Source organism: Empidonax traillii, unplaced genomic scaffold (genome assembly GCF_003031625.1).
Source record: "Empidonax traillii isolate 1590-97213 ecotype Southwest subspecies unplaced genomic scaffold, ASM303162v1 scaffold312:size2399984, whole genome shotgun sequence".
NCBI lineage: Eukaryota > Metazoa > Chordata > Aves > Passeriformes > Tyrannidae > Empidonax > Empidonax traillii.
In genome coordinates this window covers 881,219-908,802 of record NW_020955505.1, presented here as the reverse complement: position 1 = coordinate 908,802, position 27,584 = coordinate 881,219, and the positions used below count along the sequence as shown (strand labels likewise).

Below are 27,584 nucleotides of genomic sequence, written 5' to 3'. Positions count from 1 at the left end.
GGATGGAGCCAGGCTCTTCTCGGTGATGCCGAGCAATAGGACAAGAGGCAATGGACAGAAACTGATGCACAGAAAGTTCCACCCGAGTATGAGGAAGAACTTCTTTACTATTGGGGTGACTGAGCACTGGGACAGATTGCCCAGAGAGATTGTGGAGTCTTGTAAATGCAATCTGGACAAAATCCTGAGCAACATGCTCCAGGGGACCCTGCTTAAGCAGGGGGATTGGACTAGACGACCTCCAGCAGTCCCTTCCAACCTTACCCATTCTGTTGTACATCCTCAGGATGTATCAAGATCTTCAGTGATTTTACCACCGAAATATTCAATCTGACTATAATGGCTTCTGATATTCCAGACCATATACTAAGACGTTTCTGAACACTAGTAGGAGCTAAGTGAAAAGGGTAGGGAATCCATTATTAGTGACTGGGAAAATCCCAGTACAGCAATTGGTATGACTGCTGCGGTCATGAGATGACATATTTCCTTATACTCTTCTCTTTATTGAGTGTAGTGGATATAGATACCCTAAGGAGAGACAGAGGATTTTACAGGGTACACAGGGAACTACTTTTCATCATTTAGAAAGAAAGGGCTTAAAGGTTCAGATAAGGACAGTGTTGAAAAAAGAGAATTTGGCATGATGTCCCTGAGAAAACAATGAACAATGATATTCAAGCATGCTTTATACACTGATTTCATTGCCAATGAAAAGAGACTGACTGTGTCTTCCCATAATCACAGAGGGTATTTATGGCATAAATGTAATTTCAGTTTATCTGAAACTGAGTTTTATCAGCTGTCCTTTAGCAAACTGAGGAATCAGGCTGTGAAAGAGAGAAACATGAAAACTGTCAGACCAAAACACACCCAACAAAACAAATGATTACTGATTGGCCTTGTAGAAAACTGAGAAAAACAATTTTCATAGCAAAAATAAGACACTGAAGTGCTGTAACTGCAGTGCCAAACTGATTTCCAACCACTCACAAGTGTATTGGCTTTGTTTTTCCAGCAATAAATTTAGTTTTTCCGCTTGTCCCCACTGCACATTTTAGTGATGATGTTGGAGACTTTTCAATTTCCATTAAAGACTTTAAACAGTAAATAAAGTGATCTTGGCAGCCTATGGGAGAGCTAATGTGGTAGATAGAAGATGTGTAGGAAAGAGTTTATACATCTTCTCTCTGAAGCCATCCTGTGGCCAGGTGACAGCAAGCACTGCACAGCTTCAGGAGCATCCAGGAGTTCTTCACATGGACCAGAAAATCAAGGAGGTATTTCACTGGCTTGTTTCCTTGCTCTGCTGCTGCTGCAATGCCCCTATGCCTGGGCCTCCCTGGCTGTGATGCATCACCCTCTGTGGAGGGGTTGTATAGCAGCGCCAGTCCCCTGTGCCTACTGTGTATGTGCAAGGTGCAGGATGTGGGAAAAAGTGTCTCGGGTTCCAGCTTTGAATGCTAACATTAGGATCATAATCCTTTGGGACTCACAGCCCTCACTCACAGCCAGGCCTTGCCCACATTCACTAAATGAGTACAGTGCTCTCCTTGTGGCCAGAGACTATGTGGGACAGTTAGTCATCAGGGCAACCTGCAGGACGTGTTTTATTATCTGGGAAACAATGCTTTATGATAGGAAATATAGTAATACGCCCAGCAACGGTACTGACTTGTAGCCCTTAGCATCATTTTGTCCCAAATAATTAGCTTCTGATACTATTTCTTTTCTAGTTACTGATATCTTGGTATGTTGTTACTCCTCTAAACAGATCAAGATGAATTTCAAACCATAATAAAGCAACAGCAAATTACAGATAATTTTTAGTTTAAAAAAATTTATCAATCTGAGATAGCTGGAGAAATTAAATGAAAGGGAAGAAAAACACTATAAAGACAAACATTTGACAAACAGTTATTAGACCTAAGAGATTCCCTTATTCTTACTACTTATTTTTCCCATCTAGAACATTCACAATACCTTATTTAGTAATATTTCAAGAAGCTTTTTTAGCATCTGGCATTGAGTGCAATTGTTGCAATGCTCTGGCAGCATGTTACACTGTAAAGCTCACACATTAGCGTATTACAGAGAAGAAAATAAGTGATAGAAGGCTTAGGAAATTTTCAGTGCAAGGTGCAGCTCTTGTAACCTCCAGCTCCAAAGAGGTTTCATGCTGTAATGTCATTCTTCTGCTTTCTACTCCTCTGACTGAAAACACAGGCATTTTTTTCCTCATTTCTGTTTTTTTTTTTTTTTTTTTTTGTGAAAGTGTCATCAACTTCAAGTACATTGTATGTGTTGCAATGCATTACTGTATGGAGCAGTGATATGAATCAAGTGAGGTATGGGCACTGGTATGGTCTTTAGGATTATGCAAGCTATAAGCACAGAAGCTGACCTGGATTGGACACGCAGTAATTTCTGAACCACCTTTAATGGCATGAGTAGAAACGGAGAGCTTTATAAGAGACTTAGAATGTTTTTCTATTTGTGCTTGTTACAAAAGTTACTATGCAACTGATCTTTAAGTGAAAGAGTTTTCATTAACAGCCATCAAATACCACCCTGAATAGTATTAATGAGGTTAACGCAGAGACTGAATAATTATCAACATTTCTATAACAGGCTTTTTTTCATAAAAGAGATAAGATAAATTTTGGTTCATGACATAATTGTTGGGTGTCATGAATTCTTTTTATTTTAAAACTCTACATGAAATATTCCAAACATGGCAGTGCATTCAGGAGTTAAAAAGACAAGACTGAGAAAGTCTTAGCTGACAGCAAAATGCTATGACAAATAAAACGAGAAGTGTGAAATCCTTCACAAAGTTCAGTAAAGAATTTGCAATTGCTGTCCATTTTTATGGCCGAGGTGCTCAGTGTAAATTGCAGAGAGAGCATGGAAGTTGTGAAGAAAGGAAATGCATTTTTAAATAGTCCTCAGTAAATACCATTATTATTGGACTCTTAATAAGCATTCAGATAGGTTTTAACACACTGCATATATTGTCCATGCCCATTGGGATGTGATGTAAAATTAATGGACTAAATTATATTCTCATTGGCACTGGTGTAAATCCAGAGTAAGTCATTGGACTATATCACGATAATTTCCAGTTTTTCAAGGAGTAATCAAATAGAAATTGGTCCAATGTTCCCTGACTCTCTCTTACGCTCCTTTGAATAGAAACTACTCATAAATAGATAAATGAGAACATCATGCTCACTGCATGTTCTCCACTTTTTAATAAGAGGAAAAATAACACCACAATTTGTTTCCCCATGTGCCCTCTTAGTACACCACATCTCATGCAAAGTAGTGCCAGCCTTGATGATCCTGTGTTCTAAGAAAAACAAAACTAGTGGGTCTTGGAAGTAGAGGAAGCAAAACTTTGAAGCTATCTGCCACCCAAAGGAATGCCAGGACACAAGAGAAGTGACAGTATCTGATCATGGTCAGCTCAAAAGTAAGGAGAGCAACAAAGATGTGAAATGAGAGGAAACTGCCACTGGGGGCCTGCGAGTGCTGGGAACTGGGGTAAATAAAGATTTCAGTGGCAGAAGCGGGAACTATTGTTCAAAATTACAAAACCCAAGTCCTGCCCTGGCCAAACCCCCAGGGCTGTCTGCCTCCAAGTGCTGCAGTCCAATTCGCACCTTGCTGCATTTAGTGTGACACTGCTTACAAAGTGAATGGGCTGGGGAAGGCTAAACTCTCCTTCTCCTTGCCAGCGAAACACACAGGAATCTAAGGTACGAGCTTTTAGTCTTATTTCCCAGCAGACACTCAGCCTCTCTGAGGTGGACTCACCATTTCCCTGCCATGTAAGTGGACATGCAGTGGTGCCTACTAAGACACACAGAAGGGAAAGCATTTTGTCTTCACTCTTCAAAAAATGATGCTGCAGCAAAGATGAGAGGTGAATCCGGCCCTACAGAAGTAGCATGACTGAGTAGCTATAGGCAGACATGGACCTTTTTACTGTGGATTTCATTACCATGGGATCTACTTCACTGTCTGCCACAGTCCAGTGGTGGCAAAGTGAAGATGCTGTTAAAGCTCAGACCTGGTAGAAGGACTTTGCATTCCTAAATGATTGAATCAAAAAGCAGAGTATAAGCCCCATAGGCAACATGCCTGGCATGAGGTTTATTTTTACTATGTGACTTCAAGCACTGGAATGTCCTGAACCAGTTCCAGAAGGGTTAACACTTTCATGCCTTACCGCCTGGCCAGGCAGCACACCCAGTGCTGAGGGTATGGGCTGTAGCCTCATTTTTCTTATATCTCAGTTACCAAAATAGCCATGCCTTTCCTGCCTTTCTTAGCTCACCATTCCTATGGGGCCTTCTTGAATTATCACTCTCATACCTCGTACTTCTCCTTCATCTTCCTTGTCTGGTCCTGTTCCTAGAAACTTCCCTTCTTCCCTGTGGCTGAGACCCACTGCCACCCAGCTCACAGCACTGACTGGGCTTCCCAGCTTGCTGCTAGTGGGCCCATGTGAGCCCAGATGAACAATTTCTTTCCTCAGCCACTGGGAAATCAACACTCTTCTGTTCAGCACTAGGTTTTTCACTTGGGGAAGTGTTGCCTTGCATTACCTTCAGAGACAGAGACAGTTTTTATTGCTTAGAGCAGTGCTAAGCAGCTAACAGACACAGGAGAAGTCACTTATACTGACAAAAGGCCGCACTGCTGGCAGATTTGTGCTTATGTGTTCCCTGAAAGAAATGTTAGTAGAAACAAAATTTGTTTTCTATAGTCTGCTTTTAGCTGATCTTTTGAAATACGCGCTCTTTAACCAAGACTCTAAAATCCCACTTCTAAGCAACCATAGTCACCTCTTCTCATTTTACAACTTTTTCAAGGTGATAGGACAGACCACGTTGTGTTTCATCCTGGGTTTTCTTATGTCTCTTTCTAAGGGAAAAACTAAGAGGCCACTACTGGAAAACTCTATAAGTGATAGGACTTTTCCAAGGTCTACTGTCACAGTTTTCATTTTTTTCCAGTCAACACCACTTTGACAAGTGAGCAGATTAAGACAAGTCCTGGTGCCCTGTAGACTTCCACACTGCATTGCCATCCCATATGGGGTTCTTTTCTCTGAAGTGTTCCAGTTCTCTTTCTAAAATCAATTTTGCATCTCCCGCCTAGGCAGGGACTTTGAACAGCTTCTATTTGAAGAGACAAGACAGTTGAACAAGAAAAGAAATGTTGTTCAGGAACCGAGACAAAGACCAAAACAGCTTGCTCAAGGGCACAGAGGAGCTTTCCAGCAATAAAAGGCATGAACACAGGTACTCACTCTGTAGCTTTTCCACAAAACACTTTCTTTGTTCAGAGAAGAAATAAAGCATCACAACTGTGAAGTCATCATAACCTCAGTTTAAGTTTTAAATGGATCTCTTTTAAAGTAAAAAAACCCCACATATGCATCATCTTTAACCCCTCACTATCCATGGGGTCCATCTTCCTCTCATAAGTGATCAGGAATTAACATTTCTGTAGTTCTAATAAGAACCCATTACTGAGCAGCATAACCCCATCTTAGCCACCACCACAGATCTATACCAAGCACAGAAAATTTATTCATTAGATTTATCCTATGTTTATTAACAGCCCAGCTCAGAAAAAGAGTCAGTGACAAAAACCATCTGGAATAAACATAATGGAAAACAAACAATGTAATATATTCCGTCATTCCAGCCTAATTGCAGTGTTTGGTGAAAATACAAGTGACAATTTACAAGCCAAAGTCTTATTAAAGGGAAAAATGAGCTGTGTGGGGAAGCACAAATCAAAGTAACTAATCAACACAGACAACACATTCAAGGATTTAAGAGCCAAGGTACGGTAGTCTTTTATTCCTCCTTGTTTTCAATTTGGGAGACCTGCTGTGATGTTGCAGTACATTACATGTTATATACCTATTTATGCAACACTGGGGAGAAGCATGTCTCTGAGTGTTGTCTTATTTTTCATCAGCTACAGCCTGTGACTTTTGGGTTTAAAAAGCTCTTGTCCTATCATTTAAGCTGGGATCAAGGTGAACTGTCTGAGGCAACAGCTTTCTTTCAAGGCAACTCTCCTCTTTTAGCATATAATAAAAGCTTGGAATTAAGGATGGAGTTAGAAAAAGTTGGAATTAGCTAAAAGAAATGCCAGTTTGATATAAAACAAGTAGTTATTGAGTGAATTGGTTCAGCAAGAGAAAAAGGAAAGAGATCTCTCTCTCCCATGCAAGAATCTGAACAACACATGGCTGCTGTCCATGATCTGTTTCAGCTTGGAAGCTGGAACGGACTCATTAGATGCATCTGGTGTCCCCAGGGAAGCAAAAGAAAACACTGGCAGCAATGAAGAAAAGATGGTAGAAGCCATCTGAAGCAGAAATCAGTCAAACACCCTGTCTGCAGTAGAGCATCCTTTCAAGAACAGCACTGGGCACCTGCATGAAAACTGAGTGCTCTAAGATGTAGCAAAGGGGTACAGTGCTACAACACGTAACACACATTTTGTTTAGGGAAAGAAATCCCATAATCAGGAAAACACCACCTCAGACCAACAAGAAAAAAAAATTAGGACTTCATTACAACAAAGGGCAACAGGCTAGCACTGCAGTGAAATCAATGTGAGCAAATATGCATACAGAAGTTTGGCTGTAACTTCCATAAATGTAGAAAAATATGATTTATAAAATCCTACAATTTTGTTAGTGTTAGTGTTAGTGAAATTGTGTTAGTGAGGAAATGCTGGAGAAGGTTTTTTTTAGTATTTCTATGATAAAAAAAGAGAGTGAGAAAGAGCTACACCGAGGGGGACGAAGATGTCAAAAGACCCACGTGTTGCTTTATCCGCCATAAGGAGGGGGATCACCAGTTACCACCACCCCGTGTGTTGAGGTGCCTCTCTGCACTTTCGTGTCCCTTCCTTGCCTGCAAAGAGCCAATATTATTTCACACTTTGGAAATGGCCCTGTAGTTCAAAGACCTTCTCTCGTGAGATTCTCTTGGAAACAACATTTATCAATGAGAAGGCATTTCATATTTCTCCCAGAACTGTTATTTTTCTGGAACAGAGTCTAGCACTCGGTTTCAGGGTCCAGCAGGCCCTGAAACATAGCTTGTTCTCAATCGCAATGTAGCCTTATTCTCAGCAGGAAAGCTGATAATGTGCAAGTTTTTGTGATAGCTAATGTCTGTGGAAAAATGTCCAAAACTTAGCTTCTGCACCTGCTGTTTTCAGAAAAAAGTAAGTGTGACATCCCTTCCTCCTTGAAGAGGTGATGTCATACATGTGGCCACAGTGGTGTGTTTCTTCATTTAAGAGGCAAGGTGCAAAGTTAGAGAAATACACCCCCGAGAATTTTGAAATTTCAGTGCTCCACAAAGGACAAAAATTTTATTGCCAGCTTACTGTAGATCCATCTCTCCAGAGCCTCATCGCATCATCTGTATTAGCATGCAAATCAAGATGACATAGCTGTTGCTGACTAATTTCAAATGCGATATTCACAGTGTAGATTCACTGTTGGGATGGTCTTTGGCAACAATTTCATCCATCTCTGCACGCTGTTGACCTGAAACTATAGTTTTCTTCAACTAGTGAGATAAACATGAGGATGACTCTTTCCCTCATGTGCTGAGTTCATGCCTATTTCTCAAAAACCAGTATTTGAGTCACCTGTCAAACCCCACAGGTATAGTGTTAATTTATGTCTTTCTTCTTCTAACTACTTTGATTTAAGCAGAATCCCCCAAAATTGCATTGTTTTTTCTCTGATTTCCACTTATGATATAGGAATTTAAATAATGTTCCAAAGTGGATACGGATAAAAGAAGTATGTCTCCCCATTTATAGATTATAAAATTCTTAGATGTCTGTAGTGTCTACCAATAATTATAATGATAAAATATCTTAATTATCAGTTAATATGGATTCTTTCCCTCTTGTTCTATGTCCCCTGGTGGTCAGTCTAACTAGGGAACCTGAAAATTTTCCTCCCTGAACAAAGAATGATCATGAATCCAGAGCATTTTCTTTAAGGAGCAGAACAAAGCAGCCACAGTATAATCAACTCAACATAGTCCCATGGTGTCTAAGTCTTCAGCTTTTTAACTGGGAATTATTCTCCCCCTCTGGGTTGCTCAGGCACTTGTTGTGCTGAACTCTGAAGAATTTTTGGAATCCTCCAGGATTCCCTAGTCTGGATTTTTAACTCTGAGGAGGGAGGAACTTCAGGGGAAATGCTAATGACTGTGCAGGTAGAGGGGAGGTTCTCCACGCATTGAGGCAGTAATCAGGGCATGCTGGCACTGTCCTTGCTGTCGCAATCTGGTTCCCCACTGTCACAAAAACCCCTCAAACAGTCCTAATGCTTTCTTTTGACTTCCAGCACTGTCATCTTTCCCCACACGTCCCATCAAAGGCTTTCAGTGCTGTCAAGGATCTGAACTACTGATAACTGACAAAGTCAATTTGTGGTGAATACAGAAATTTTTCTCAGTGTTTTCAAGGACTTCACAGGGACAAGGTATCTGAGATACTGAGCTATCTCAGTGAACTATCTATCAACAGCCCCTCAAGGCAGAAACTACTTGCTAGAGCAGCAGCTGATAAACTGAAAGGGGGATGACATTCAAAGAAAGAATTGTTTTACTTACCATGTAGTCTACTTCAATGTTATTTTAGATAAAGCTGGATGCAGATCTTACATTAATGTAATTGCAGATTTCAGGAAATGCCTCAAAAACCACAGAGGATATCTTAAAAATATAACAGAAATAATTCCCTCTAGAATAGCAGATTTCCCTCCCCTCCCTGTGCCCTGTAACATTTAAGATACCAAGTGAGTGTGTTAGTTACTTCACTGGACTGCAGAAGTTGGCAGTCACTCAAAGTTGCATTAACTGACATCAGTTGATAACTAAGGATGATGATATCTGTTCCAGCAGATTCACAACAAAAAGTCCATGTTCCCATCACAACCCTCCATTGTAGCAGCTCACTTAGAGCAGATTCCAGACTTGCCTCACATGTGCAAACTGGCATTCCAGTTCACTGCTTCCTTGCTGCCAAGAGTTATTCCATTACAGGCACCACAGTCCTGCTAACTGGTCTCAGCTCTCCATACAGACCCAATGTGGATATTTTGCTACTTATGGGTCAGTTTTGCTGGTTGTCTTGTCAACACTTCTGTTGAGAGCTTTCTGGTGGGTTTGGAGGGTTTATTTCTACCTCTGACCCTATGGTAAGATTATAAGGACACAGAACTGTGGCAAGGATTAAAAGCTGTTTTCTTTCCCTCTTTACAAAGAACCTGTTTATTTATGGGTGGCAATGAATGGACATACTTCCAGAATTCAGGAAAGCTACCCTCAGTTTTCTCTATCTTCATTCACTTCTAGTATGATCTTAATTCTACAGTCACTGAGTCTTGCCTCAGTCCTCACATCTGTAAGGCCGAGAAGTGGTGTCCGGGGACATAAATACACACGTGCTGAAGTATTGCAAAGACCAGTAATGGATAGTAGGGCTTCACAGAGAGAAAAAGATCTTGAGATAGACACAGATAGAAGTCAGTCACACATCATAAGGTAATCTCTTCATATTGCAAGGATTCATTAAGGACAGACACTCTCTGAGTTAATGCTGCTATCAGGTAGTAGAGTACCACCTGTGGTCTTTGAAGTATTTGAACATTTGCAGTCTTTAAATGATTAGAATTGTCAGAAAGAAAAATGGTCCATCAATCAGAAGTTTTCACAACTCCTTCTCATTTATATGCAGATTTGTAAACCTGAAAACCTGATATTGTCAAATAATATACTAAAATGGAACTCTTCAACTTCAACAATTCCCCCCCCCCTCCCTTTTTAACTCTTCAGTATTGGATATAGAAGAGATCTGAAATCTTTCAAAGTGGAACCGGAGGAAATGCTATCTTCTGTCAAACTACTGGATTTGTTCAGTCCACTTCTGTTTTGGATCCTAGAACACCCCTGGGTGAGGAAACCATCAGGAAATACATAGCATTAGGCAGTAATTTAATGCAAGGCAGTAATTAAAGCATCCATTAGCCTTGGGCATCAGATGACAAAGCCCTCGTGCTTTGCTTACAGGTGGGCTACTTTGCTTCTATCTGCAGAGATGGGGATTAGCCGCTGAAATCCAAACAGATGGACAGTTTGGTCCATCAGCTGTGCTGGGGCGTGCTGTCATCATCAGACCCCTTCTGCATCCCAGGCTTTCTCTGATCCAGGAAGGATGAACACCAGCCATGGTGTTTATGGAGCAAAGAGAGGCTGATTTGAGGTGCAAAAAAGAGGAAAACCTGTAGTCTGAGACAGTCTGGCATCAGGGGTTACCATATCCTGAATAAGTGAGAAAGGAAGAGGTTTCAAGAAGTATTGGAGAAAGATGGAAAAAGACAAGGAAAGCGCATACCCTGCATCACCAGTGAGCTCTTCTAATGCCCCTCTGGTGCTATGAACCCTTCAAAAGCCCCATTCCTTCTCAAAGATTAGTTGAAATGAGGCACTTCTTTTCTTTCAAGTCAGGCTAGTGCCTTGTGTAAAGACTGGGTCCATTCAATAACATCCATGTCATTATAATTAACAAAGCCTTTGATAATAAGTGCAATAATCTGTACTTAAGATCAACTAAGTCAAGTTTAAGCAGTTCACACATGTCACAGGCTGTCTCAAGTGATTTCTTTGAAAAGCAAACTCTTCAAGTGTGGAAGTCAGGCAGAGAGGGAGAAAATAACTACAATTTTTAGAGCAGTAAACTAATATCCATTAGCAAAACATTTGGATGAAATCTGTTTATATGACTTCTTTTCCTTGAAAGAAAATTATTTGAGATCTATTCTTTCCATTTGTGTTCTCAAATTTATTCCCGATATAAGATCTTTTGTTCTTAGATTCTCCACTCATCAGATTTCATAGTTGTACCTCCTGAAAATGAAAGTTTAGAATAGAAAAGATCAAAAGATTTTGCTCAGTTGTTTCTATAGGCACTGCATTATTTCCTCTGGGAAACTGCACAAGGGGAAGATTTCAGTCTACTCTCAGTACACATCAGAGTGAGAAAGCAATCCACGAGCAAGGCAGCTCCTTTTACTCTTTTTGTTGATTGCTCTCTTTGAGCTCACATCAGACTAGTGAATTTTGCAGTTGGTTTGTAACTTGAAAACACAAGTTGCATAATTGGATGAAAATATAACAAATAATCCTGAAAAACATGTGGTTTATTGGTTTTCAAGCTAGGAAGGGACATCACGCATCCAGACATGGATACTTTTCATTTAGTGCACGAGTACTGCATAGTAAGACAGAGTACATTCCTCTCCATAAAATGTATGCAGCAAAGTATTTAAAGATGTTAAAATTCAAAGCCATAACCATCTGCTTATCACAGACATCTGTTGCTTCAAAGCAAAGGACTATATGAAAGGTTCAGAAAGCTTTAGAACTCAAAAGATGCATTTGTCAAGAGACTAATGGAACACATGAATATACATAAATTCAAAAACTAAAACAAACTGCTGTTTTCTCCCTGGAGTTCCACTGATCCAGCTAGGTATGAGAGAGTTGTGTTGCAAAGAAAAAACCTTTTACCCATCCCTGTACTGAAAACTGAAGTTTTTGTAATTCTCCAAACACTCTTGAAAAACAACGTTCTTCCTCCATCATCAGAGGAGTCTAAATTTCACTCCAGCCCCAATAATCTCTGACTTGCTCCTGCCAGTGCACCTTCAAGATGTGATTCTTTATCACTCAGCAAATTTCTTTGGACAGACCCTTTCCCCATTCTCGCTCAGGGAGGTGACACCCCAGTGCCACTGGAAGCAGCACACTGCAGCTCTGCAGCTTGGCATATCTATTAATTTCCTCGCTGTTTTGGCACCCAGGTCTGCCTGTCTGGCTGAAGTCAAGGAAGGCTTTTCCGTTGCCTTCAATGAATAGTGGGCATCTCTGTTAATGGACAGTGCCCCTCTCCCCGTGTGGATCTTGCATTGCCATGGAAATAAATAAGTCAAGAAGAGGGCTGGGAGAGGTAGAAAGCTATTTAGGGCAGCATCCGTGTTCCTCTGAGCATCTGATGCAAGAGGAGATTGTGGTAGTGTATCTGCAAAAAATAAAGCCGGCACTGCCCTGTGGGTCTGTGGGAGATTTTTGTTGTGAGGGTTGGAGGGCAGGATTTGCATCTTTCAATCATGTGGGTCTGGAAGGAAGGGCCTGCTAAAAGTTATTGTGAACTGGGAAAAAGTGTGAGGCAAATAGAAGGTACAAAGTCATAGGGATCAGGTGGTTTTGGAAAGGCTACAGGGACTGCAAGGGGACAAGAAACTGAACAGGAAGGTACTGAGAAGTCTGAGTGCATGAAATTTTTTTCTCAGGGTAATACCATCTGTACCTTGCCAGTGGAGCTAATCAATTTTCCATTTATTTATCACCATATCTGCATATTGGTAGCCATCAAAACAGCAGGGAGGATCTCACATATAAGAAGAGAAATTTGGCATTTCAACACCTATTTGCCAGGCCTATTGATATCAATAAGTACATGAACTAGACAGAGAACGAAAAAATATTTCTTGACCTTAAATTACATTGTGAAGCTCAGAGGAAGGTGATCTGTCCCCTGCAAGAAGTTCCAAATAACCATACAGAAAGTGATTATTTTAAATACGAGCATGAACATAAAGATGGATTTTATAAAGAAATCAAAACATTTCTTCTGTCATTTAATTTCCTCTTAGTCAGATTATCTATGACCCCTTAAACCTAACTAAAAATCATACAGTATTCCACAGACCACAAGTTCCACATGGGAGTTACACACAGCTTTTGAGTTCACTGATGCCACTTTATAAACTGCCTTTCTGCTTTTTGTTTTCCTTTGCATAGTCTTTGTGTTTCCCTGCCACATTCCCATTGTCCTTGAAATCAAAGAAATCAAAGAAATCAGAGAGTTCTCTGTGTCGATCACAAACAGAGAACTGAAATGGTCAGCGATCAGAACAGTAACAGAGCCTGCCTGAGGCGTGTACAGATTCTGCTCTGTACACTACTCACAAGCAAAACAAGGTAAGATATTTATTCATTGTGCTGACATACATGCATTATTCAAAGGGACGGCAAGATAATGACATTACTAGTATTAGGAAATTCATCCCAAGTTTAGATTATCTCGGAGTTTTTACAAGGCAAGAGAATACACAAAGTTTGCTTCAGCTAAATAAAGCCCTTTACTTACATGGCTTGCAAGAGCTTCCAGCAGCCGTAGCCTCTGACTTGCACTGCGTACAGATATTGTGCCTTGCTGAAAGCCTCCTAACTTTGACACAGGAGACAGCACATAACTCACCGGTGCTTTAGATTGATAAATCCTTTAAAAGCTCTCAGATGTTTTTTTATCCGTGGTGCACACTAACAGCAGACTGCAAAGCAGAGAGCCTGTCTGGTGTTATGAGGAAAGCGTTCCCCCTCTACTGAGTCCAAAAAAAAAAAAAAAAAAAAAGAAGCCCTTGACCTCAACAACTAGAATAAATCTACTGTATCTGCTGGCTCTTTTCTGAATGCATACTTGAGCAGTAACATAAGAGCGAGTGATCGCAGCGCAGAAGCCGTGGCAAGTGTGCTCTGTACCAGGAGGGCATGTGAGCAATGATTCCAGCACAGAAACGGCAAAAGGAAAACACAGTGCATGTTTTTCGGCTTTTAATTTGTTCCCATATTTTAAAAATAAAACAAAGATGACAGGCTTCTCTATTTCAGTTCATGACTCCCAAGTGGCAGCACACTCAAGCTCTGTCCCCTCTGCTGGCGTTCCTTGTCTTCCATATGAGGTTACTGCTGACTTTCTATTTCAAATCTCGATTTTTCTGAGAATCTCTCTGTATCTCAGCCAGGAAATGTAACCCAGATTGAATTTTAGCATTGTAGACATCACAAATGCAATGAATCGCCTGTAAGTAACATGACTGGGTTTTGGATTTTTTTTCTCCTTCGAAAGATCTGTTTACTTCTTTTTTTTTTTCTCTCCCTCTTTCCCTTTGTACTTAAACTTAATAAACTTCATAAAAACAAGCATAGCTTTTGGAACAAGTCCTCAGTAGAACAAATACAGAGATGAATAAAAAAAGCAAAATAATGATGTAGCTTAAAATAGGTAAATGTAAGGTTTCAGAAAAAAAAGAAATTCCTTGCTCCATTGTAAAAGGAGATTTTCAAGATTAAAGAAAATAGTTTAAACATAGTAATACAATTCTCAGACGATGAGGACAGAGATTTTATTTAGAGGATGAAAGAAAACATATTAAAGGAGTAGCAAAGATAAGAAAGAAAATAAAAGTCCTTATTCATTCCATTGTATTCAGTTGCAAAAGAGGGAAAAAGAGAAACAAGCTTAGACTGTATCATCAAACATTAAAATATTCTAAATACAGTTTTCCTGACTTTATGAAACATAAAGATAAAACAAACAAACAAAAAAGCCCTCAAACATTTTAATAAGCATTTCTAACTTAAGGAAATAATAGTTTTTAATGACAAATGATCAAAGGATCTCTTTTGTCAAGTGTGTTTTTTCCCTTGTGTGACAATGGCCTTGAAAAAATCCCCTACACATTTTTTTCTTGAACCTCAGACTTGGGTTGAGCTTTTATTGTTGCTTCTTTTTTTTGTAAATTTATTAAGACACTAAAACACATGTACAACTTCAAAGTCATTTATTAGTAATTAAATTGTGTCTCCCAGTTGTAGTTGACTAGCAGCAGTGATATATTTTGTTGAATGACAGAAGCCTCAGTTTCAATTTAGTTTCCATTTAGATCCATTTCTTTTGTCAAATACTGAAGCTCTAAGTCTACAGCATATTAATTTTGACTCTTTGTAGCTCCTCCTGCTATTTTCACCTTCCCTTTCTCCACTAACATTTTCAAAATATGAGGCAGTATCAAACCACACACATATATCTTGAATTTCAAATTATTTGCATCGGATTTTGTTTTTGTTTTATTATTAAATACATGTTTGAAAGCTATTGCTTTAAAAATGGTGTGAGAGCAAACTAAGTGTTGTTCTTAAGATACCACAACACCTTTTCTCTGCAGTGGGCTCAAGTCTCATACCTAGGACTCCTTTCCACATGTGGGTGCAGAGCTGCCCTGCTCAGCCACGCAGAGCTGAGCCTGCTGTCACCTGCCATGCTGGACCTCTCCCCTCTCTGCTAAACCACCAGCAAGGATGCTTTTTCTCCCTCTGTCCCACTTAATCTTTTCTATTTTTAGAAAATAGCTGGGATTTTTTATTTTTACCCTCATTTTGTGATTGGAGACCTTGTGACCTGGTTTGTAGCAACAAGGCTTGGCACATGGACTGCTCACACACGCCCAGGTTGCAGGCAGCAATCCCGTGAGCAGGGATTATCAGAGCTCGTCCAGCTTTCTGTCTGCAATTACTAGAGGCTAAACTTCAAAAACTGGTTGGGAGCTATGACCTTCTGCTTTGTGTTTAGAGGCAGGATATATACCTAACTTCTGAGGACCAAACTGTGTTGTTTTCAATACCAACACCTAAAACACAGCAGTAATTTGTGTGCCTAATTATTCTGAGGCATGACTTGGTTTCTGCTCCAGGGATCTGGCTTTCGATTGAGGAAGGAACAAGCCATTGGGCAGTGCACTTGCAGCCCCCTGGGCACGCACGATGTCATTTCTCCCCAGCCATTTCAGCCACAGCTCTACCGTATAAGCCCTGCAAGCCTCTGGGTGCTCTGTTTTACTGTGGCCATGTGCAGTCCTGCCTCATGACTGGAGGCAGCTGGTCACTGCAAATGTCATCTGCTTTACTGAATATTGTATATGCGTTCACAGATGTTTATACAGCAGTTAAGAAAACAGTAACCAAACTAAGGGTCACAGTTACAACTGCAATTGCAAATGTGAAGACGGAACCCTGGTCAGGACCCCACGAGCTATAACACAGATGGAAAAGGACAAGACAGGTAGGATGAAGTCTATGTCATCATCAACCCCACCAAAAATGTTAAAATATTTTCTCTTCTGTTTTTTTTAACCACAGAGGAAGTGTAGATCCATATATATAAATTAATGTCCTATGTTTCTCCTTTATCTTTCAAATACCTCCCAAGAGATTGATTGGGCTGTGCTGCCTTCAGGCTGGGAGTGATGTTCAGATGGCGTGACACACATGGTTATCTCTCAGACCCTGAGAAAGTAGGTCCCTGGGTGTGATGTGACACAGTCCAATAAACTACCTTAATCAGACTTTTTTGAAATTGTCTAATTTTATGAACAGCTTTAAAAACTTTGGTCATCACAGGGATATTCATCCCAGTAGCTGTTATTTCCAATATTTTTGACTTTATTGCTTCATGAGAGATGCCACATACACAGAGTCAACAGGAACCACAAGGCTTAGTTTCACTTTTTCATGTAAAGGTTGGGCAAGAAGGACTAAAACACTGATGCAGTGGTGATGTAAGATGACATGGCAGGTAAATGTGAGCTAGAGAGCATATTTCCCAATGTGGTAAACTTTCATTACCTTTAGATGGTTCATCTGGACATAAACTGTGCCATTAATTGGCTCCATGGAGGCACAGTCCTAGCTAAAAGCATTGATATTTTTTCTAGGATCAGCCTGGAGCCACACATATCACAGCACTTTTGGTGGAGGCATCAAGCTGCCCTGAATCAGTTCAGTCCATCATGACTTGGTCTGTTCCTGATGGAGGCAGTTTATGTCCTGCAGCACTGCTTTGGGGGTGTGTACCCTGGTGTCCAGTGCTCCAAGAGGATATATTTGCAGAGGTGCAGTGTTAGAACACAATCACAGGGGTAATTTGGGATGGAGGGGACCTTTGGAGTTCATCTCATCCAACATCTGCTCAAAGCAGGTCTAATCAGCTGGCAATTGTCTCTGCAATGATGACTCTATTATTCAGAGTTTTTCATGCCATACAGCACACCTGACCTCCATTACCCCCAAGAGCAAGGAGATGACTCAGTAATTATGATCCAGAGGAATTTTGCATCCTTTATCCCAGGTAATTACAAACTTGTGCTTATTGCAATAGCTGATTACCCAGTCATTTGATTATACTTATTTGGCAACGAAGCCAAAAAATAATATCTCATTTTACAGATGTGGACTTAGGGCACAAGGATGACATTAGCCAGAGAATCACAGTCTGTGCAGAGTAAGAAACTGAGTGGTCATCTCTCTGGGCTGGCGTTGTGCAGGCTGTCAGCTCTCTGTGCCTTCCTGCTATTAGTCAGCTGTTAGTTATTAATAGCCATCTTGCTATTACAGATCATTTTTTGAAGAAAGGGGTAAAGTAACCTGGCACTTGTGAAATGCCAGCTATGTAATGGGTTCCAGTACTGAGGCTGAACATGGGGAAAAATGAAAAAGTGCTAACACTGCTGCTGTACATGTGGCAGGCAGCTGTACTAGGGATCACTGAATGAATGATTCTTCCTATAAAGCAGCCTTTCTGACAATCTGGAATGGGATCCAAATTAGTAAAAGCTGGTTCTGGAAACCAGGAAAGGTCCCCATGATCTCTACTGCTGTCAGTGAGAATTTATATTACAATGATCAAAAACTTTATGAACATGAATATTGCTGTAACTTGTTTAAATTGAAGGCCTGGAAAAATATACTTAAGACACCTGCAACTAATTTTCATTTTGAAATTCAGTTCATACATAAGGAGGGCTTGGGAAGAATTGAAAGACAAGATAGCCTTGTCTTGAAAGACAAGAATGTTTGTGTTTAAACAAGTGGCTCATATGCATGGCCTTCACGCTTCGGTCTCATGTCTATAGCTTTTGGTGAGTAATGTTGTTTTATACATGGTCCCACCATAGTTATATATATACATAAATGGCATGTAACTAGGAAACAATGTGTTACTTCTGAGAAAAATAAAAAGATTTCAGCATGGGTCACAGATGTTTGCTCGACTGGATCTGCTTCCTGGAGTGATCCAGTTAAGCTCCTTTGCAACCCTTATGTGGATGTCCCATATTGCCAACCCCTGAGCATATCTGCTCAGGTTTGCCAAGGCAGCCAAATTTGGATTGCAGAATTTTCTCCCTTGAGGTGAGGTGCTAATGGCACTTGTTCATGTGGTCTCAGCTAGTGTAGGGACTAGTGAATAATGGGAAAGAACTCAGGAGATGCAAATTCCTGTTGATGCTTCAAATTCCACATTAAAAAAAGGAAGAATTCTGACTTTCTAGTTCATAATTTATTTAGTATGTTATTAAAATGTAAAAGGCAAATCTCCTTTTTAAATACGTAGTGTGTAATATCTTATCCATGTGACTTCTCAGTTTTGAAATCTGAATGGTCAGTCCTTGAGCTGATACAAATCAATGCTGCTGCACTGATTGCAAAGGCAGCATAATTAATTTAGAGCAGCAGAAGTTCTGGCTCAAAACTGTGCGGAAGCATATCTATTCCCTTTCTGGTCATGTGGGTGCCACTGGAAGATGACTCAGGACCTGACAGCTACCATGGCTTTATATCCACATCAAAGCTTATCCTTAGGGCTTCTACCATACCCCATGGGGGCTGAATATTTGGTTTGGAACGCTTCATTGAGCTACATAATTTAGGAACATCAACAATACATAACATTAAAACCCATCAAAAGCAAGTCTCATGCTCAGAAACAAATCTCCTGAGCCTGCATTCGATCTTCCATTTGCGGGTCAGAAAGAATTTTTTATTAAATTGTTTTGTCTCTTAGAGGTCAGACAAAATGGACAAAGCCAGGAGATGCTTTAAGGTAAGGACATTCACTCTCTTCCATTGTGGAATGTTCTTCAGCCAAAAGCAAAACTCATTTCAAGTACTGCTACTTCATCAAGACAAAATAAACTCCTCAGGAATTAGAGAGTAGGCTTTCTATCAGGAGCTCGTGTCATTTTCCAATCAAAATCATGTACCTTGAACATGATTGTAAAACATTATGTTTAATCTTTTGGCAGTTTAAGAAAATGATCCTTTATGCACAGATCAAATCTCCCATAAGTTAAATCCATAGCTTTCTCTTCTTTCAGAAATAAAAATAAGGGCCCCAAATATAATGTTCAAGATATAGATGGGAATTTGAAGCAACTTTCCTCCTTCAAACTCATCCATCTTTTCATCAGGTCTGGAGTGAGGTTGAGGCTATTTCAGACCAAGCTATCTAAAATATCAAAGCAAAATGTTCTTTTCTTGCACTGAGCTGCAACCAGTCTCCTTCCTACAAGAACAAAGCTTTCAGACATGAGGGTATCTCTGATCATCCCTCATGGGTACAGAATGAGGGAAGGCACCTCTTTACCTAGGTAGAGGAGAAGCCACTGACAGTGTATATCATCATTTGAAGTGCAGTCCAGTTCTCAAGAAGTACAGGGCTGCATTACTGATACAAACGAATTGCATGGCATTTCTCCATTTAGGAAAAGGCTCCAAGGTTGAAAAGCAGATTGCAGCTTTGCAGAATAAACTGTTGCTGGTGCCCCCATTGCATATAGATTAAAACTAGTAAAGTGATTAGACTTGTCTGAATTGAGGTACAAAAATGGTGGTTTTTTAGACAAAAATCAAAATTGCTTCAGGTCTGCTCAAGCTCAGTGTTGTTCCAGTTGTCTTCAGTTTTATTCTCAAACCTACTGTTTTCCCAGCTCACTTTATGCATACTGTGTGTGGAAGGGATGGGAATGTAATAAGAGGAGCAGAGCACTGAGGGCTCTGATTGCTGTTCCTACTGTTGCTGCTGATGACCTGCTTTCCTTCTGATTTTCTTCTATTCTCCTTATTCATCCCTTTAGCCTACCTGACATCTGGACTTGAAGAAAAGTTCCTTGAAATCCTGGTACATTGTCTAACTCTACCATTTATTAGAAATAATGGAGGAGGATTTCCTGTCTTCTCTAGCTGTGGGAAATGCTGCTTACAGCAGAAAAGACTGCTGAGAAGAGGATCACTGATCATTGAAACAGCATCCCACAACCTTACCACTGTTCCAGTCCAAAGCTGCTGAGAGCTGCACATGAGGCTATTTTGCATTTTCTTACAACCCACTCAGCTGCTGCAACTAAACCTGAAACCCCGAACATCCAAGAGCGGTATGCTGTGCCATGGCTTCAGTACAGGCACTGACACTCCTGGGGCTGCAGGGGTTTATTCTTGTGTGTGAGACCCAGGGGTCAGCCTGTGACACTGAGTCCCTTTCTGAAACAGGGGCACCAGCATATGAAGAATAAGGAGCACTGCAGCCTCTACCAGGCAAGAGTACTTAATTAAATCCTTACTTTTAAAAGTGTAGCAGAAGAAATGGGTACAGCTGTCTTTTTCCTTTGTAATCAGGCTGGGTTTAGTGCAGCAATTTGCAGATTGAGCTCAGTGTTCATCCCATTTTACCCCCTAGGCACCCATAACCACCAGGGTTCAGTTAATGCTGTGCTGATGAACCCTACTTCCCTGTACACCTTATTCCTGGCTGCATAGCAATCTACAGCCCCTGGGACCAGCCCCACTGAGCCCTGGTGTTCCCAGCCTGGTACCCCGGGGCTGGGGATGTCTGTGGGCTGCTGAGGCCCATACAAGGTATCTTCTGTTTTTTGGATGCCCAGGTGTATTGACCATCCTACTGCTGTTTGAGGTTGCCTTTTCCCATCACCTTTCACAGACACACAATGCTTATGCTGTTAAGGCATTTTTAAGGCTACTGCATTGCTGTTGCATGGCAGACGTGCTGTGGCTGGGTGCCACCTGCCCAGAGAGGAGCCCTTTTCCATGAACATGAGCTATGAGCAATAGGAACTGGTGGTCTGAAACGGGTGTCAGCAGAAGCAGGGCGTGTGTATTGGTTGCAGGAGCGGGGTATGAGTACTCTTCGTAGGTCGGATAGCTCGGTATCTGTGCATGTGCCGAAATACAGATGATCTGAGGTTGGCCATGACCTCCATCCAGCACTGACACAACATAGGCAAACCCAGTAATTTCCTCAGTCTGATCTGAAATGGGCTTGGACTCAGGCCCCTTCCCATCTGTGTCTTCAGACATGTTGTGGAGTGAAGTGGATGCAGTTTCTGTGCAAGCCCATGGCACAGTTTTCACTGCCAGGGCTTCCAACATGGGATTCTCTGGCATTAGGCTGCCCTCCAGCCCACACTCCCAGGCAGCCAGGAAGGAAATAACAAAAGCAAGAAGGGGTACACTGGAGTTGCCTCTGAGGCCTGCCTCTGGCATCTGTGCTACAGAGGGCTGCAATGTCTGTTACGTCTAAATAATGTTCTGAAGGGCTAAATAGATAAATATTGGAGTTGTTGATGAAAGGAAGCAGTGCCAGCCACTTTTGGCCAGAAGAATAGGAACTCATCCCATTGCCTCAGGTCTAAAAGGCTTTGGATGTTTAGGACTTGCAAAAATTAGAGGGAGGAAGTGTTAGTAATGATATCTGATGCATATTTGCTTCATTCATAGACAAATTAACCCTAATCACACAATTTATAAATCAGCTTTAAGTCAAAGGGCCCCTCTTCACTCCCCACTGCTGCATATTTGGGGGATTAAGTTGTTTGGTTTTAGTGATAAATTAGAAACATCTGCTTCCACTGACAGCCTGGAATGGAGGCGCGTACGGGAATGTGGCCGGCTGGGCTGCTCTGTCGTGGGGGGATTCGGTACCAGGGCATGGTCCTTCCCGCCTCTGCCCGTGGGGTCCGAAAGGATGAGGCTTGACCCCCCTCTGCACTGCGACTCGGTGGGCCATGGGAGGTGTGTGCCTGCTCCTGGGCTTGCTCAGGATGGTTCCTGGGGAGGCAGGAGCAGCGGTGAGCATCTCCAGCAATTTGCTGTCTGCAGACACTTATTTTAAGACACGTCTTGGCACTTCTTTTGTGCAAGCAAAACTGTTTCTGCTATGGGATCATCAAGTCTTAATGTCAAGGAATCCAAACCTTGTGCCAGAGTCATTGCGGAGGTTGCTCAAGCATGAGCAATGATGGCAATGAGTGGCCTGGTCATCGCTTGTGATGAAGAAAATGGTCCCAGCTGAGGGAACCAAGAAGTTTTACAACCCTGGCGTATCCCTGCAGAGGTAATACAACTTCCTGATTGCCAAGGCAGGTTGGAAATGGCCAAGAAATACATCATATCAAAGTACTTCACATGGACATTCAACTTGTGTAGGAGGTATGAAAACAGCCCTCCTGGCTACAAGCCATTATCTGCAGGAGTGGAAAGCTGTGGCTAACTCCTGCCAGACACAGCCATACAAATATAACCTGGGCATCCCCAGAGCTGCATACACGGCAGACTCAGTCTGTGCATCTCCGCAGAGGATTGATTTGACCTTGGTGTGCCCTGGCTTTCACTGCAGGGGTTTAATACATGCCCTGTTGGGCTGCAGAAACAGATGTTTTACACACACTAGTGAGATATTTTTTTCCTAGCCTTTGGCAATCAGAATTCTCAGACAGAAGCCCCAACTCCTAAGGACAGAGCATGACTGCAGAAAGGGAGAAGACAAGATGATGGGTAGTTTCTAACAGCTCCTGTTCCCAAGATGCCCTTTTTTTTTTTTCCTGGGTATTTTTTTCCAGGTGAGTTTAAGGATTATCTACATTTAATCAAGATTTTCCCATAATCTATCAGATCTGTCAGAACGAGAAACTCTAGGCAGGTTCAGAACAGGCTCTCAGATCAGCATTACAGAACTGGTCCTACAAGCTGGGCATCTCCTGCCAGTGCAGAGGGCACAGTTCAAATGTGACGTAGTGCAAAGTGCATGTATTTCTGTCTGAGAAACTCCAGGCACAGAAATTTTTAACCAGTACTGAGGTGTGTGGCCTGTCAGCATGCAGGGGTTCATCCTAGGCAGTCCTGCAGATGCAACACTCAATTCTCCTTAAAAAGCTGAAGGCAGTCCACAGTGCAGCCTCAGAAACCCCATTCCAATGCAAAGCAGGATCATCCATCTGTAAAGCTTAAAATACAGAGAAATGCAGTCCCTCCACTATAGAAACAAATAAATATTCATTGCACAGTCGTGGAGATCTGTGGAGGCAGCACAGCCCCTCTGACACCCCAAGGGCCAATCCTCGGCAGAGAGTACCTGCTTTCTCTGGGGGTGCACGAGGGAGGGGAGAGGTAACAGGACAACCTGTTTCACAGCTATCAAAGTCCACTGATCCTTCTTATCATGCCTAAACTGTTTCCATCAGCCTGACTATAAATGTTACTTGATCTTTGCATTCCCGTGAGGGACACTCAGATACATGCTGAAGTTGATGATGATGAAATTGAATCAGTAAAGGGGATGCTTTTTCTTTATTTTGTTTTCCTTTTACCCAAGATAGGGAGAGAAATGAAAACTCCCTTCTTGCAGGAAAGGAGCAGGAGCTGTGATCCAATAACCAGGACCTTATGCAAGCTGTTTTGCTGGAGTGTAGACCAACCTGTTCCCACTCCCAAAATCACTGCCTCTCCCTGGAATAATTTTTCACTGCCCCACCTCAAATCTGGTGCTCAGAGTTCATCTGCAGACATGTACCACTGCTTTCTAGCAGGAACGTCTGCAATGAATGACACAAACAGTAACTGAAGAGAGACCAAAGCAACCTTTGTCTTACCACTGGGAAATCAGCTCTCAGGAATCTGGAGAGTGCTTTCCCACATTTGAGCAGGTTACAGGGTGGCCCACCAACCACCATGACTTTGGGGAGGAATGGCTGCCTGCAAGCCCCGCTCAGGAGGGGAAGTGGTAAAGGGGATCCCCTGAGTAAACACACAGACACACAAGAAAAATGGAAAACCTATGAGAAGGAGGCTACCAGCTTGGTAATTCACAGGAGGAAAAGAATAGAGGAACAGCAGAGAAGTTGGAGACAAGTAAAGATGTGTGGGACTGGGACGGTGGCTAATGCAAGGCTATGATATCAAAGCCTGTCCTCAGGTTTAGGGGCTTAAAAAAAGACAGTCTCTGGAAGATAACTTTCAGAGCACATCTGTGCAGAGCTGAAGCTTATAAAGATTCAAATGAGCCAATTGCTTTGTAAGACAAATACCAACGTCTAGAATAAGGAGTGGATGCAAAGAGTAATCTAGCTGTTTCCCTGCACTTCCACCGTTTAGTGACAGAGAAAAAGGATCTGGAACAGCAGTCTGGGATGTGTTAGGAAGGTGAGTTTGACGCCCAGGTGCACTGAAAGGCAGAAGACTGGTGCTCTGCAGGAACATCAGTTCAGGGTTAGCAAGGCTGGCGTAACATCAAGTTTTTATAGACTGCTGAAAAGGGAAAAGACTCTTGGTCTTGAGTCGCAACTGCTAGTGAGAATAGCAGATGCGTGTTCCAGTACAGGGAGAGTCCTCCTCCAAGAAAAGGGAGAATTTTCCTGGACAAATCCAGAAAAAGTACAGACTCCCTTTTTTTTCCAAGGAGTAAAAAACCCAAGGGAGGTGCCTCTCTCAGCAGCTCACAGATCAGTTTTCCCTGTGCTGCAGTGATGGGACTCCCACACTGGCCTGAGTCCAGCCACAGGGCCCATCAGACCAGTAGAAAGTGGTGGGGTGAACAGGCTGGACACACCTTTTCAGCTCTGCTATTTGAGCTCTCCTTGGTTTTTTAACAATGTCACTCCCTGTTTTTATTGCATATTTTTGAAACTACATTTCAGGTCCCATCTCAGCTATTAATACCCTCTCCAACTCACTTTTTCCAGAAAGAAAAATATCTTTATTAAGAACATATCAAAAAAATGAGAGAAATAAAACAGAGTGCATGAATTACATGTGAAAAACCCATTCCCTTACTGAACAGTTCCCTTCCTTCTCCAGCTTTAACCTCGGACTCTTGCCAGATGTTTCTGTTTGTTGCAAGATGTCTGATTTGGGGTTTGAGGTCTTTCCAAAGGGGAAGGGGAGAGTATGAACTGGAAATAGGATGGGTGGCCTGATGGTGTCCAAATACAGTCAACTATTTCCATTAAATCTTGTTTGAGATTTGGCCTCCACTCCTGTAGGCTGCACCCCGCTTGGGTCTGAGGGACGTGATACTCACATGGATGAGGAAGACAAATCCAGTAGATTGATTGAAGATGAGCCAATAGATTTACGCCAGCTCAACATATGGACTATCACATCTCTCAGTGTAGGAAAGATTGCTCCCCACAGATTTCTGCTGGGTTTGCCCAGACTTAGTGAAACATCCCAGACAATGAGACTTTCCCCCTCTTTCCCTCTGATTATTTTATAACCATATACCTCCTACTGCCAGGATATTTTTCCCATTATGCATAGCCTATTCTTCCCCTTTAAAAGTGGTCCTCATTATCCTCTGTGATAAGAATTAATTTTATACTAAATAGTTCTGTCCTTCCCAACACACCCCACAGAAATGTGTAGACTGTTTGATCATATGGCCCTATCCCCACTCTAAGGTTTAGTGAAACTTCGAAGACTTGAATCAGGTGCTTTGCAATTCTGTCTTCATTGCTTTGAGCTTTCCCATCTGCATCCAACATCAGGTGAGGCCTGAGGCTGGACAACCAGGAACACATTCACACTGCTTTTCCAAAATGAAAACTGAATCCTAATTTATGAAGAATGGGAACAATTTATTTCAGCACTCGGAAATCAGATAAATCTAGATTCCTTCTTCAGCCCAACAGGGAAACTACTCTACTGATCTGTACCTCTTACTTTAGAAAGACTGGGAGCAGAAATTAATATCCTTTACTGACACTTGCAGCCCAATATCTGGGACTAAAATGTAAATCTGCACAGTAATTATCTCACTTGCAGTCTTTTTTTTGGGGGGTAGGGCCATGAAGATGAGCCTGCAAAGACTCTAGATTTCTCTACCAAGGCAATCACGTAATTGCTTTGCTGTCCTTTTGACAAACAGAGAAGCCACTTCAGCAGTGAAAATGGAGTTTGACCTGTCTTGTATCTGCGAAAAACAACTCCTGGAAATCAGAAACATTGCATTTTTTCTAATGAACCTTATTTGTGTAAAAGGTTACAGCCTTAGGATTTTCACTCCTGTGTGAGGTTAGGTTTGTCTTCTCAATCTAAGTTGTTATTTTATCATTTGCAATGTATCCCTTTGTTAACATAGATGTTATATGATCATGCAATGACAGTATATGTAGCATCTGTTTAAGGACTCTGGAAATTAGGTTTACCAGTGCATGGGACAGACCTGTGAATGGACATGTCACAGTAAATTAAGGATATAAGCCAGCTCTGTGAATGGGACAGAAGAACTTCTCCTGCAGGCGCTCAAACTCAGCCCTCAGAATGTGAATTTCCATCTACCTTCTCACCTTGTCACAGTGACTGAACTGTGGATAAATGCAACAGTGAAGTGTGAAGATGGTGGAGGGAATGAAATAATAAAACACTACATTATTTGTTTGCATCATTCCCTGAGCCAGAAGCAGCCCTGTGTCTGAAATAATTTCATACACCTCCCCGCCTCCTGTGTTATTAAGTAATGAGGAGCAGGCCCAGCGTTACCACCTTTTCTACCACCAACTCACCGGATGGACGAGGAATAGGCAACAACTGAGAGAGGGGAATACAATTCCCAATCCCTACTCCAAGTAGTCCTCACCCAGGTGACACTTGATGAAGGTGTCCCTAGCTCTGCCTTTCCACAGTTCAGTGAGGATGCTGATGGTGGGCTTCCCACTCAGCACAAACTTAACCCGAGGGCAGCTTCAAGCTGAACCCGAGGGCAGGATTTTAGGATTTTCTCCACAACAGTGGGCAGCCATATCAGCTCCTCCACTTCCAGTTTTTATCTTCTGCACTCTTTGCCCTGTTTCTCCACTGTTTAATGCATTTTGTACAGTGTGACCCACAGGGACACAGCATCAGGGGATTGACAGCCCTAAGTTCTCTCCCAGGGTAAATCTGCTCCAGTAGCACAGCTGAAGAAGTCCCAAGTCAGGGAAAACAGGGAGCAGGCATTACAGGAAGAAGGATTTTCTGCCTCTTGAATGCAGCTATAGAACCCAATACTTATGTGATTTCTGAAGCAGGTTGCTATTATTGAATTTTCATAGCTTGTACTGCTCCAAGGGCTGTGGGTAATGCTACGCTCACACCCATATTTTCCTAAAACACCAGCCTGAAAAGCTTCATCATTTCCTTGAAAACGAGTGGGATAGAAATTAGCCACCACTGTGAGTATCAGGTTTTGGGCAGCTGGCACACAGGCAGCGCTTTCCTCAGCCTTGCCTGGGTAATGGTAACCAGAGACCCAGGGGAAAAAGGGAGCAAGAAACTGCTAATCCATTTATGCTCTCACCTACCCAGACCAAAGTTGTGATTATTCACTCTACACTCTGCATTTCATTTGTATTTAACAACACACATTCTCTCCTCAGCCTACACATAAGCACAAAGCACACTGCTGGTAGCAATGGAAGCATAAAAAGTTAAATGACCTTGAAAAAACTCCAACCAAACAGAAGAAACACACCAGCAAAATAACAAATGGTTATATTTGTGAAGGTTTAATAA

General features: G+C 41.8%; 1 protein-coding gene across 2 annotated transcripts in view; it reads right to left on the bottom strand.

The window, feature by feature from the left end:
- C1QTNF7 (C1q and TNF related 7) overlaps positions 1–27,584 on the bottom strand; it is a 50,006-nt gene that overhangs the window by 21,514 nt on the left and 908 nt on the right. Inside the window, exon 1 of one of the 2 annotated variants that reach the window (XM_027891256.1) lies at positions 13,279–13,544. The exons of the other annotated variant lie outside the window; for it this stretch is intronic. The gene's annotated coding sequence lies outside the window, so the exon portion shown is untranslated. Of the gene's footprint in view, positions 1–13,278; positions 13,545–27,584 lie in introns of those variants that run through there. 2 annotated transcript variants of the gene reach the window in all.